This window comes from Myxocyprinus asiaticus, chromosome 43 (assembly GCF_019703515.2).
Source record: "Myxocyprinus asiaticus isolate MX2 ecotype Aquarium Trade chromosome 43, UBuf_Myxa_2, whole genome shotgun sequence".
NCBI lineage: Eukaryota > Metazoa > Chordata > Actinopteri > Cypriniformes > Catostomidae > Myxocyprinus > Myxocyprinus asiaticus.
In genome coordinates, this window is record NC_059386.1 from 13,580,216 (window position 1) to 13,593,411 (window position 13,196).

The window sequence follows — 13,196 nt, forward strand, 5'->3', positions numbered from 1 at the left end:
TGGTGTTTTTTTTTTTTTTTTTGTGTGTGTGTGCTTCCTAACAAAATATTAAAATCCAAAATCGAGTAGAATGTGAGTCAACATTTTAGTGGGGGCCTTATCAACACATACAGTATCAAGACAATTAACATTTCTTCAGACTTTAAAAAAATATTCAAACCTTTCCTGACAAGTATTTTGAGAAAGCAACTTTCTGTTTGTTGCTTGTTGAAGCATGGTTGTGCCATGGTTGGACACTGGGAAATAGTTTTTCTGCACTCATGTTTTCACCCAGTATAAGGTTTTTCAGGAACAGGTGTTGTTTTATTTATCACAATGTGGAGGCAGGGGCATGGCCGAGGTCCATCTTGTGGAGAGTGAGGCCGGGGAAGGTGAGTGGTGAATGATTTCCACCTGTGCATAACACTTGTTTTGTGTTCCAGTGAGGAGTGCCAGGGCTTATAAGGAGAGGAGACAGCGGCAGAGGGGGAGAGAGCCCACTAGCAAGCTGTTTGTGTGCTGTTTGTGTGTTGGCCGTTGCCGTTACACTGAGCCTGATTTTGTTTCCTCTTTTTGGTTCAGTGATATCCTTATTGGTTTCCTTTATTGCTGTTTAGCGGATGTTTTGTTTTGCCAAAACCAGGGATTGAGGGGAGATGCACCGTCATGGAGTCCTCGTCGTTGGCTGGCATCCACCAAACTCAACACCAGGCCCTCCTGGAGCTTCGTTCTGAACAGGAGCAATGTTTTGAGGCACCTCTGCAAGCCAAGGCGGAGGACTGGCAGGTGTTCCAGAGCTTAATGCCATGTGGGGGTACTCCAGTAGTGACACCAGCCATGGGACCCCCACCTCAGATGGGCCAAGATGGGCCCCCAGGACGTTCCCAAAGTGTTCATTGAGTTGACTGAACGGGCCGCTGCGGGGTCGGGCTGGTCCCAGACGCAGTGGGTGGTCCGCCTGCTGCCACTCATGTCGGGGGTGGTCCAGCTCGTGGCCCAACAACTGCCTGTGGCTAACCTGCTGGAGTACCCGCACCTGAAGCGAGCCATCCTACAGCGGGTCGGCCGGAACCCAGAGCAACATCGTCAGTGCTTCCGGGTGCTGACCTACGGGGAATTCGGCCACCCATTTGCCTTCACCCAGCAGCTCCAGGATGCCTGCCAGAGGTGGTTGCTAGCAGAGGACCGTGATGCCGGGGGGATTGTCAATTTGGTGGTGCTGGAACAGTTCATCGACCGACTGCCCAAAAGAACCACAGAATGGGTCCAGTCCCACCACCCGATGTCGCTGGAGGATGCAGTTCGGCTGGCTGAGGACCATTTGACAGCGTATCTAGGAGGCTTTCTCTCTCTCTCTCACTCTCTATCTCTCTCCCACTGTCTCTTCCCCCCTCTACCTCATCCTATTCCTGTTCCTTCTCCCCGGAGATGGGGGTTTATTCCCCTGAAACCCTCTGTGTTCCCCTGAAACCCTCTGTGTCTCCCCTTTCCCACCAGGTTGGAGAATCTGTGGTTGCAGGTGTGGGGGAAAAGTCTGGGCTGGTGTGCTAGTGCTGCGAGGAGCCGGGCCACTTCCAGGACCAATGTCTGATGATGGATGTGGGGATATTGGTCCAGATCCCCGAGGTGTCGCATACCACCCCTGACTTGGCAGGGACGTACCAGATACCTGTGAGTATTCAAGGGGGAACATACCAAGCCTTTGCGGATTCGGGTTGTAATCAGACCTCGATTCACCAATGCTTGGTTCAAGGTGAGGTTTTGGGTACAGCACATAGGGTGAAGGTGAGGTGTGTGCATGGGGATGTTCACAAATTTCCTTTAGTGCCCATTACTATTCAATTTCAGGGGCAAAAACATAGAATTGAGGTGGTGGTTAGTCCTCACCTCACCCATCTGCTGATTTTGGGTACGAATTGGCATTTCAGTCGTTATTGGGGGGAATATGTGCAGATGTGTCCTGTAACAAAGTGTCTCAGTGTGTGGTTTGCGATTCACTGGCTGGAGAGGTGGAGCCGGGGTCTTCTACATCAGCTCCGTGTCAGGATGACGTAAGGGAGGGGGATGTTTCAACTTCCCCAGCCCTTAGAGGATTCCCGGGAGGGGATTTCCATCTGGAGCAGATGTGAGACGAGACTCTTAGGCATGCATTTCATCGAGTGAAAGTGATTGATGGTCAACGTCTCCGGCCAGACATTGCACTCACATATCCATATTTTAAAATGATCAAGAATCGGTTGTATTGAGTGACACAGGATGCTCAGACAAAGCCAGGCATTCACGGGGATGTTTGCAGGTGGTGTGTGGCATGCCGTGAATGTCAGCTGGTGAATCTGCTGGCCACCACAAGTGTGCCATTGCACCCACTTCCATTGATCGAGGGCCCCTACGAAAGAATTGCCATGGACCTTGTCAGGCCATTAGAGTGGACAGCATGCAGGCATCGCTTTGTGTTGGTTCTGGTGGACTACACAATGCGATATCTGGAAGCAGTGCCTCTGCGCAACATTTCAGCACGTAGTGTTGCGGAAGCACTCTTCAGAATAATCTCCTGAGTGGGGATTCTGAAAGAAATCCTCAATGATCAGGGCACGACGTTTATGTCACGTACACTACGTGAACTGTACGAATTATTGGGGATTCAATCAATTCGGACCAGTGTTACCACCCCCAAACGGGCAGCTTTTTTAGACACTAAAGAATATGATTCATAAGTTCATGCACGAAGACGCTCGAAATTGACAGGTGGCTCTAGCCCGTTATTTGCAGCATGAGAGGTCCCGCAAGCCACCACGGGGTTCTCCCCATTCAAATTATTGTACGGGCGTCGACCGTGTGTCGTGCTCGACATCCTATGGGAAAATTGGGAGGAGGGACCTTCAGACAGCAAAAATGAAATTCAATATGTTCTTGACCTGAGAGCAAAACTCCACACACTGGGGCAATTAACACAGCAGAATTTGCTCCAGGCTCAAGAATGTCAAAGCCTTCTGTATAATAGAGGTACTTGGCTATAGGAATTTGCACAGGGAGATACATTTCTTGTATTACTCCCCACATCAAGCTCTAAATTACTCAGCAAGTGGCAAGGGCCCTTTGAGGTCACACGGCGAGTTGGGGAAATCGATTATGAGGTTAAATGAACAGATAAAGGCAAAGCACGTCAGATTTACCACCTCAATCTCCTAAAACTGTGGAGAGAGGCGGTTCCCGTGACTTTGACGACAGTGGTTTCAGAGAGGGTGGAGCTCAGACCGGAGGTGAACTTAAAAGCCACCGATCGAGTCACCCCGGTCACTTGCGGAGACCACCTCTCACTGTCACAAGTCAAGGAGGTTGCCAGGTTGCGAGGAAAATTCTCCAATGTGTTTTCGTCTCTTCCCGGCTAGATGAATCTTATCGAGCACCATATCGAAACTGTCCCAGGGTGTCTAAATTTGATGCATACCCAATGCCTCACATTGACAAACTGCTCGATCGATTGGGTGTGGCTCACTTTTATTCTACACTGGATTTAACAAAGTGATATTGGCAGATTCCCTTGACTCCCATGTCCCGAGAAAAAACAGCTTTTTCCACTCGTTTGGTTTACATCAATTTGTTACCCTTAAATTCGGTTTGTTTGGGGCCCCTGTGATGTTTCAGCGACTCATGGACAAAGTCCTCTGCCCTCACGCTGAGTATGCTGTTACCTATCTGGATGATATCATCATCTATAGCAATGATTGGCAGTGGCACATCCAGCATCTAAGGGCTGTCCTGAGGTCGCTGAGGTTTGCGGGACTCATGGCAAATCCGAGGAAGTGTGCAACTGGGCTTTCACTTGGGTAACAGACAAGTGCATCCACAAATTGATAAGACAGCAGCCATTGCGGCTTATCTGAGGCCCAAGACCGAAAAGGGGGTGAGACAGTTCCTGGGGTTGGCTGGCTATTATTGTAGGTTTGTACCTAAGTTTTTGGACATCACTAGCTGATCTCACTAAAAAGGGAGCGCCAGAGCTGTGCCAACAGGCTTTTCGCAAGTAAAGGCTTCACTCTGTGGCGGACCACTTTTGCATTCCCTTGACTTCTCTCTCCCTTTTGTATTACAGATGGACACCTCGGATGGGGGGTTGGGGGCTGTGTTGTCCCAGGTGGTGGGGGGAGGAATGGCCCATGCTGTACATTAGCCAAAAGCTCTCGGTAAGAGAGACTAGGTACAGCACAATAGAAAAGGAGTGTCTTGCCATTAAGTGAGTGGTCTTCATCCTCCGATACTACCTGCTTGGGAGGGCTTTCACCCTCTGTTCGGACCATGACCCCCAGCCTGAGTCGGCAGTGGGGGTATGTGGAGGTGGGGGCATGGCCGAGTGCCATCCTGTGGAGAGTGAGGCCGGGGAGATGAGTGGTGAATGAATTACATCTGTGCGTAACACCTGTTTTGTGTTCCAGTGAGAAGTGATGGGGCTTATAAGGAGAGGAGACAGTGGCAGAGGAGGAGAGAGCCCACTAGCAAGCTGTTTGTTTGCTGTTCGTGTGTTGGCCGTTGCTGTTAAACTTAAACTGCCCTGATTTTGTTTCCTCTTTTTGGTTCAGTGATATCCTTATTGGTTTCCTTTATCGCTGTTAAGTGGACATTTTGTTTAAATAAACAATCTACCCTGTGTTGGAAACGCCGTCTCCCGCTTCCTCATTCCCTCAATCAAAGATCTTGTTACACACACCAACAAAAATAACCTTTATATTTGGGTTGTTTACGTCTGTTGGGTGGGGGGAGTTATTAAAATCTAAAGAACCAGTAAAGAAAAATTCCTCATCTGTTTGTAAACTCTAAAATTGTTATACGTCTCCTTTGCAGATGTCCCTTCAATTCAATCAGATTTGCTACAGTTTGCATGGTAGTCACACAAAACGATTCTCTCTTTCAAAGTTCACCTTTGAACAGTATGCAGACAAGCTAATTATGGAGGCGAGTCAAAAAAAGATGAGCGAAGAAAACAGCGGTCTGGCACTTCAGTTGCTGCCCCCATTGTGAAAGGGACGGCAGTGTAGGGCTGTTGGGTTTGCTGGTGATTAATGGACTGTGTTGTTACACTGAGAGAGTGAGATAATGAAGGAAGCAATGCCCTTTGTGTTGTAGTCTGTGTTGCAGACTTTATCTCCCTTAGATTTAATGTCACCAGGCTTTCGAATAGATGCGGTTAAACACAATCAGTGCAGACTTGATTTGCCTCGTTTCCTCCACTTCCTACTTGTTAACCACAAAGATATGTCCATTTGGCATGCAAAAAAACAATCGATCAAGGTGTCAGCCTAGACACCTATTTTATCTCACTTTGATAAATGTTGTGCATTCTAAAGTAGCAGACAAATGAGAAAATTTTTAATTACATATACACAAATAAGAGTTTGATTGTAGGGGAACCAGGGCTAAGTATCACATGGGGAAGTTGTCACAATTACAAAACAAAGTGTGTTTTCTCTGGTAGTGGTTTTGTATATTGATTTCAGACACCTTCTTCAAAGCCCACTTACGTTCACACTGAAAACGTTTTGGGTCTATCCATGCTGTTTCAATTGTTTATCTTTGTAAACATGCGTAAGATAGACATCTTAACCGTTGCTCCACGTCTCGCAGTTTTTTTTTTTTCATCTGTGTTCTTTAGATGCTGTGTCAAGTTAAAATACTCTTCAACATGTCTTGAGACACCTGCATTCTGCTATATAAGTACTTTTTGGTGTGAATGGCCCATTAAATTAGAATAGTTTTTGTGAATTCTGTGCTCAAAACTTAAATTCCGGTATCATCAGTTTTTTGCAATAGCTGTAGGCAAAGAACAACTGTATACTGAAGGTAGATTTTAAATAAAGGTTGAGCCATGTTCTCAGGACAAAGGTATTTTTCCATAAATGTCAGGTCAAGGCAAGTCTCACATTCATATTTTTATTGGGGAAAGTTGTCATATATGTTTTAAATGTTAGAAAGTTATAACATTTATTAATTATAATTTTTATTGGCTAAAACAATGGCTAAAACATTTAAAAACATTTCTATATTTTTTTCTGTTTAAATTTGGGCTGTTTAACAGGCAGGTTCCAACGTGACAACTTGCCCCATATAGTGTGACAACATGAACTGTAGCTTTTTTCCTGGGCAATAATGGTGAAAATGCCCATATATGTTTTATAGCCAAGACTTTGGTAAGTGTATATACAGGAATAGACTTTCAAAAATAAACCTCCCCTGAGAAATATTCACTGGAGTAAAAAGTGACAAATACGGTCTCCCATATATATATCCCATTTTAAGGATGCAGTCTTGGAAACCAGGAAATCTTGCAAGTACAATGAGAAATATTCCTAGCACCTCTTGTTCAGGTGCCCTATTTCCCAGGTAGCAGCTCTCAGAGGTAAAGCACCAGGAACGCATGCAAAATAGAGTCCCATGAGCTCCTGTTGGATCTGAAAGCAGCTTAGCCTACACACAAAATTCAGGCAAATCTAACATGTGTTCAGCAAGCTTTCACTCACTGCTCCTACAAGACTTTTCAGTTCTGTAAAACTCAGCAGGGCCTCTCTGTATCATTGTGTCCACTCACATGTTGTCTGTATAGACAGGCACAACAATGGTTGCCAGCGGGAGCGAACATTTGTGCATTTTTCCACCTTTTCTGTTTGCCAGTAGTAATTTTCAAGTTCTGCAGTTCCCATTTGCAAAATTTGTATTTATTCACAACGCTATAAAATGGTACATACTGCAGCCAGACCTTTTCATTATCCAAGTGTTGTAAAAGCCAGCGGCTTTACAACAGTCTTGTTAAGAAAACCTACATCATTAAAATCCATGCAACCAGAAAAAGGAACAAAGCACAAGAGGAAATAACTTCAAATTGTGTCATTCAAACAGCAAAATTACATTAATGATCTCAGTTTGCCTTCTTTGAAAGATTGTCTCTGAAAAAGAGAGTGTGTATCTAAACAGATAGACTAGCATTTTCACTTATTGTTGGCCACATAGTTATTAACCAATTATTTCATGAACTTTGAATGGCTCTATTGGTCTTGGAGGTGTTATACAGTGTCAAATATCTGTTACATTAGTTGCACATTTGGATGGATAAATCTGTAAAACTCCTTCAGGCAAAGAAGTGAAAGGAGACAACGGTCTGAAATAGCTCACTTGTTCTGTTGCACAGAAGCTCAATATTGTTATTTGCACATTTGGAGCAGTGAAAGCCATTTCAAAAAGCAATTTTAAGATGCTGTTGCTCTAATGTGGGACCTGCATAATTTGTCTCCATTATATGTTGTGTTTTGAATGCCTGTCCCCAGCATGGATTGCAGTGTGCTGGTTTTCCATTGAGTTTCTTAATAAGCTAATCCACCAGCTTCATCAGAAAGGCCATGCTGGTAGACTGGCCTCACCAACTACATTTTACTGGCAAACAGTAGGGCCATACTGGTATAACAGCAAGCCCAGCACCACACCAGCACTAAACAGCAGGGAGACTATTGATTTCACATTATCTACTGTGGGATCCACTCCACACAACCATGGAAATGTTTTTGTACTATGACATTATTTTGAGAATTAGGAAACCAACCAAAACACACTACCAATGCCTATCAAGCCAGAACATCTTAGGCCACATCCACACTAATATCTTTTCGTTTAAAAAATCATCTTTTTCTGTACGTTTTGGCCTTCTGTCCACGTGAGACAACGTTTTTTTGACAGCGAAAACGAAGCTTTTTGAGAACTCTCTCCAAAGTCGATAAATTTGAAAATGCTGTCTTTGCGTTGTATTGTAGACAGGGAAAACAGAGATATCTGAAAACGATGACATATTTGTTGCCATGTGACACAGTCATGTGATCCAATGTTGTAGTGGCATTGTTGTGCCTGCTATTCACTTTGATAGAGTTGTTAAAGATAAATCTTCCTTTCTACAACATTCACATTGCATTCCTCCGAAGGCAACGTGAAGTTTACTGTGTGGTGATGGAACAAGGACAATTGCATTTCAGACTATACATGGAACAGTGTTTTTTTGCATGCGCAGTAAGGGGATTTAAGAGTTATCATACGTTTCAGTTTGGACGAGAAACTTTTGTAAAACATTTGAAAACAGCAGTGTGGACAGAGAGCGTTTCAAAAATGAAAACACCGTTTTCAAATGTATCCAGTTTAATATAGACATAGTTTGCTTGTATGAGTTTCTGTCTGTCTATCTGACTTTTTTCAGACTTCAAATAACTTTTAAAACTATTTATAACTTTCAGACAAGTCTTTGTCAAGCCAACATCAAAATATGTGGTGAAAAACTTTACCCATCTTCTATCTACAATTCTATCAATGCTTTGGACACTCGCCATTCAACATCAAATTTGATCTGCCAAAAATACAATCAATTGTTATTTCAAGTGACTTTGGCAATTAGGCAACAAATTGCTGTTCCCGTGCAGCTAAAAAGTGGATATACCTGGTACATTAGTGTGGATTTTCTAGGAAATGCAGTCATAAAAGTGGGTATCTGTGCTTGACTGCACCCTATTCATCTGCATTACCTTGAGGGTCTCGGAGGCTTGGGCAACCTCACTCACTAGTGCTTTGTAATGAGGGACTTTAATTATTGTTCACTCTGTGTGAAGACTCAACAGCACTCGTAGGACCCTCACCTTCTGTCCCCTCCACACATTTTGATCTAAAAACAAGCCTAGCATCCCCATGGCAACCGCCCTTGATGTGCTCTGATTTAAATGCTGGCATTGTGTTATTTGACTGGTTGTTTTTTCAAAAAGCTTGAAGTAAAAATTAAAGTGAAGTTTGGCTTTGAGATCTAGTTTGTTTGATGTTTCAAAAGTGGATGTTGATTTGTCAACAGATAAGATCCAAAATATGTCTTGCTTGATTTTATAGACTGGCATAAAGAAAAGAAGACCCAGTAGAACATTTTATTGGCCAGATTTTGCTCTTTCATAGCATAATGGAGTTTTAACTTGCATTTCACATAGGTATCACTCAGATGATTCTCCTCGAAATGGGAACGAGACGTTGTGTCGATGTAGTGACACTAGGGGTCACTCTTGGGAGCCCAAGACACCTCTGGTCTTTGATAAAAGGCCAATGAAAATTAGCGAGTGGTATTTGCATGCCACTCCCCCGAACATACGGGTATAAAAGGAGCTGGTATGCAACTACTCATTCAGGTTTTATGCTGAGGAGCCGATATAAGGTCCGGCCATTTCAGCGGGTAGTTCAGCGTTGTGGCAGGAGGGACACAATGTCTCGTTCCCTCCATCAGGGAATGGAGGTTACACCAGTAACCATGATGTTCCCTATCTGTCACTCACTCGACGTTGTGTCAATGTAGTGACACTAGGGGTCCCTATACGAAACGCCACAACTGGCTGAACTGTGTTACGTGAACTGGCGGTGTGTGGTGAGCAGACTGCTGTGTGCCCACCACACTTTTTCCACTCCCTAAAAAAGAAGGGGGATTATCCGACTGGGCCGCCAGGTCTAGTCGGGGGGTGTCCCTCCCAAGGGGAAGACACCACGGAGACCACAACTCACCCAAAGAGAGGAGGGGATATTTAAGTGGAAGAATATGTCACATGGTCTTTCCAACCATGTGGAAAGCCTTCAAAGTAGATCCTGCCCAATGGGGGAGGAGTTACTACAAACATGGAGACTGGGGCAGAGGGGCTCTGCCCAAGGAAGATGCAGTTTGCCAGCAGGGAAACGAACTAGCGTAAGATATATATCGCATGGGGTTAACCTTACAGGGAACCGCCACATGCGGAGCACCTACCCCAGAACAGGGCTCTTAGTTAGCGCGTGTACTGGGCTGGCAGCAAGTCTCTCTGAAAACTCGACTGTCACAGGGCTCGGAGGAAGTCAACCAGGGAACAAAGTTTGTGAACACTACTGGGAATTAAAGGCGCACGTCTTCAGCTCCAAGGGAGGTGGAAGGTGCTATGTTCAAGCGATACACCCGGCCGGCTATCCTGGGCTTATCCGCTTGTGTTGCATGCCACTACCTGGGACGATACGGGTTCCACCCGGAGGTTGTAGAACCTTGCAAAGGTGTTGGATGTTTCCCAGCACGCTGCTCTGCAAATGTCTGTTAGAGAGGCACCTCTGGCCAGGGCCCAGGAAGCCGCTACACCTCGGGTAGAATGGGCTCATAGCCCTACCGGGGACAGCATGTTCTGGGTGAGATATGCCATAGTTATGGCTTCAACGAGCCAGTGGGCGATCCTCTGCTTGGAGACAGCGCTTCCTTTCCGCTGTGCACCAAAGCAGACAAAGAGCTGCTCAGAGATTCTAAAGCTCTGTGTGCGATCCAAATACATGTGTAAAGCGCGCACCGGACACAGCAACGACAGGGCTGGGTCTGCCTCCTCCTGGGGCAGCACTTGCAGGTTCACCACCTGGTCCCTAAAAGGGGTGGTGGGAACCTTGGGCACATAGCCCGGTCGGGGTCTCAGGATCACGTGAGAGTAACCCAGACCGAACTCCAGGCAAGTTTCCTGACAGAGAACGCTTGCAGGTCACCTACCCTCTTGATGGAAGTGAGCGCAGTCAGGAGGGCAGTCTTCAAGGAGAGTGCCTTAAGCTCGGCTGACTGCAAAGGCTCAAAGGGGGCTCTCTGTAGACCCTGAAGAACTACAGAGAGATCCCATGAGGGAACGAGGCGCGGTCTGGAGGGATTCAGCCTCCTGGCGCCTCTTAGGAACCTGATGATCAGGTCGTGCTTCCCTAAGGACTTACCGTCGACTGCGTCATTGTGTGCTGCTATGGTGGCAACGTACACCTTCAAGGTGGAAGGGGACAGCCTCCCTTCCAACCTCTCCTGCAGGAAGGAAAGCACTGATCCGACTGCGCATCTCTGGGGGTCTTCGTGTTGGAAAGCGCGAGCCATGCATCCAAATTCCGCGTGAGGGGGACCAAGGGGACAACGTCGTCGGACGTACCGGCAGGTGGGGCCTCGCGGTGGGACAGAGCACGAGGTGCCACAGCACATTGTAGCCGTGCTGAGTTTAGGGACATCGAAGCACTTATCTGGCTCCTTGTGACCACCCCCAGAACAGCCTGGGACAGGGGAAGAAGAGGCCTGTCCTTGTAACCCGTGGAGGCTGCCACATCGGGGGCAGCTGTGTGCCACAGCTGGGCACTCAGGGGCTGAAAGGGCACCGCTGGAGACGATCCCATTGGGGTCCCCAAATCGCCCCCAGTGCTAGCCGCGCTGGGCTCATACCCATAGGTAGAAGGACCGAGTTGGGGAGCCACTGGGGTGGCTTGCTTTCTTACGAAAGCAAGCCGCGACCGCAACGTTGCCATGGTCACGTTCTCGCAGTGAGAACATGAACCATTCATAAACGCTGCTTCCGTGTGGGTCGCGCCCAGACACGAAAGACAGCGATCATGACCATCCAAAGTTGAGAGATAACAACCGCAACCAGGAATAACACACAATCGGAAAGGCATCTTTGAAAAGACACGTCTTTAAAAAGACGTTCCGTGTGTGCGCTCTTTTAGAGAAATATATACTCTTTTAGAGGGGAAAAATGCTCTTTCAGAAAATATACTCTCTAGTTTTTCTGCCGAAGCTCCCAGGGGCGTTCTCTGCAGTGCACCAGTGCAGAGGAGGGAGAAGCCGCTGAAATGCGCCGTCAGATCCAGCAGAGGTGAATGAACAGTGATATTCAGCTCAATGAGCATGACCGTTCAGCTCCGAAACCTGAATGAGTGGTTGCATACCAGCTCCTTTTATACCCGTATGTCCGGGGGAGTGGCATGCAAATACCACTCGCCAATTTTCATTTGCCTTTTATCAAAGAACAGAGGTGTCTCAGGCTCCCAAGAGTGACCCCTAGTGTCACTACATCGACACAACGTCGAGTGAGTGACAGATAGGGAACAACTAATTGTAGGACATGGCTCAGGAAGGCACTAAGACACCTAAAAAAACTTTTTTCACTTTGGTGTTCAAGGCTTCTGTAGGATAGCATAGATAATTTGATTTTGGAAGAATTTCATGAGAAATGTTTGAGTTCAAAATGAAATGACTTTTGTATCTAGATGTTGGTATCTTGGCAAATCTGAGCACATTTTTTAACATTGTTGAGATCTTTGCTGAAACTCCAGAGGAGACACATATGAGATTACTAGGCTCTTTTTCTCATGAAATACAACTGAGAAGCATAATATAAGCATTAGGAAGCAAAAGTCTCCATTTGTGTTACATTTAATCTCGAATCCCACCCCCTGAACACAATATAGAACTGTCTCACCCTCCATTTTTCACTGTTTGACCATTTGTTAGTTGAAAGTTAAGTGATGAAGCTGTCTTTGCTTCTGTTTGGACACAGCAGGTCAGCCACTTTAGGAAGCAAAGATTTTTTTTAGGAAATGTCGGCCGTTACAGATGGCCCAGGCACACCTGCCGGTTTCAGATATGGTGGGGAAATGTTACTATTCACCTGGCATTTGTTCTTGCTATGCTCTGACCCCATGCTGGCAATAAGCCATGCATAGCTCACCTATTGGTTATCTCTGATGCAGCAAAGTGACTTTGCAAAGTCAATGCAGTATTTAATCAAGTCAAGTAATTTTTATTTGAATAGCGCTTTTCACAATACACATCGTTTCAAATCAGCTTTACAGAAAATTATGCTGTGATGCTTGAATTAGTCTTATAGGTTAGGTGTAATCATAAAAATAAAAAAAAAACTGATGATGCACAACAAACCTCAGTGCTTAATTCAGTCTGAGAGCATTAATTAGGTAATTTAGAGCAGACAAACTCTCTCAATATGGACTAGATTAATACATTTTCTGCAGAATATGTGAGTGGGGCTTGCCAGTGCAAAACTCATTGCCACAATGTAAGGGTATTGTGGATGGTTTACAGGGTGTTGCTATACCTTTGCTAAGCTATTGTGGGTTGTTGCTAAGGCATTTCTAGGTGGTTGCTAGGGGGCTCTGGGTGGTTACTAGTTGGTTCAAAGTTACTGGCCCATGTGAAAAGAGTCAACCTCCAAGTCTCTGTGATTTTTTCATCATATATATAATCAGTACTGTTGTCTTGTTTTTCAATTAAAATTTCAAAATATACTTAATACATGATACATTTACTTAAAGGTGCACTCAGTAACTTGTCTTTGTGTCATCTTGGACTTACAGTGACTCCTAGCGGCTTGGATGCAGCATAATTTAAAATCAATAGT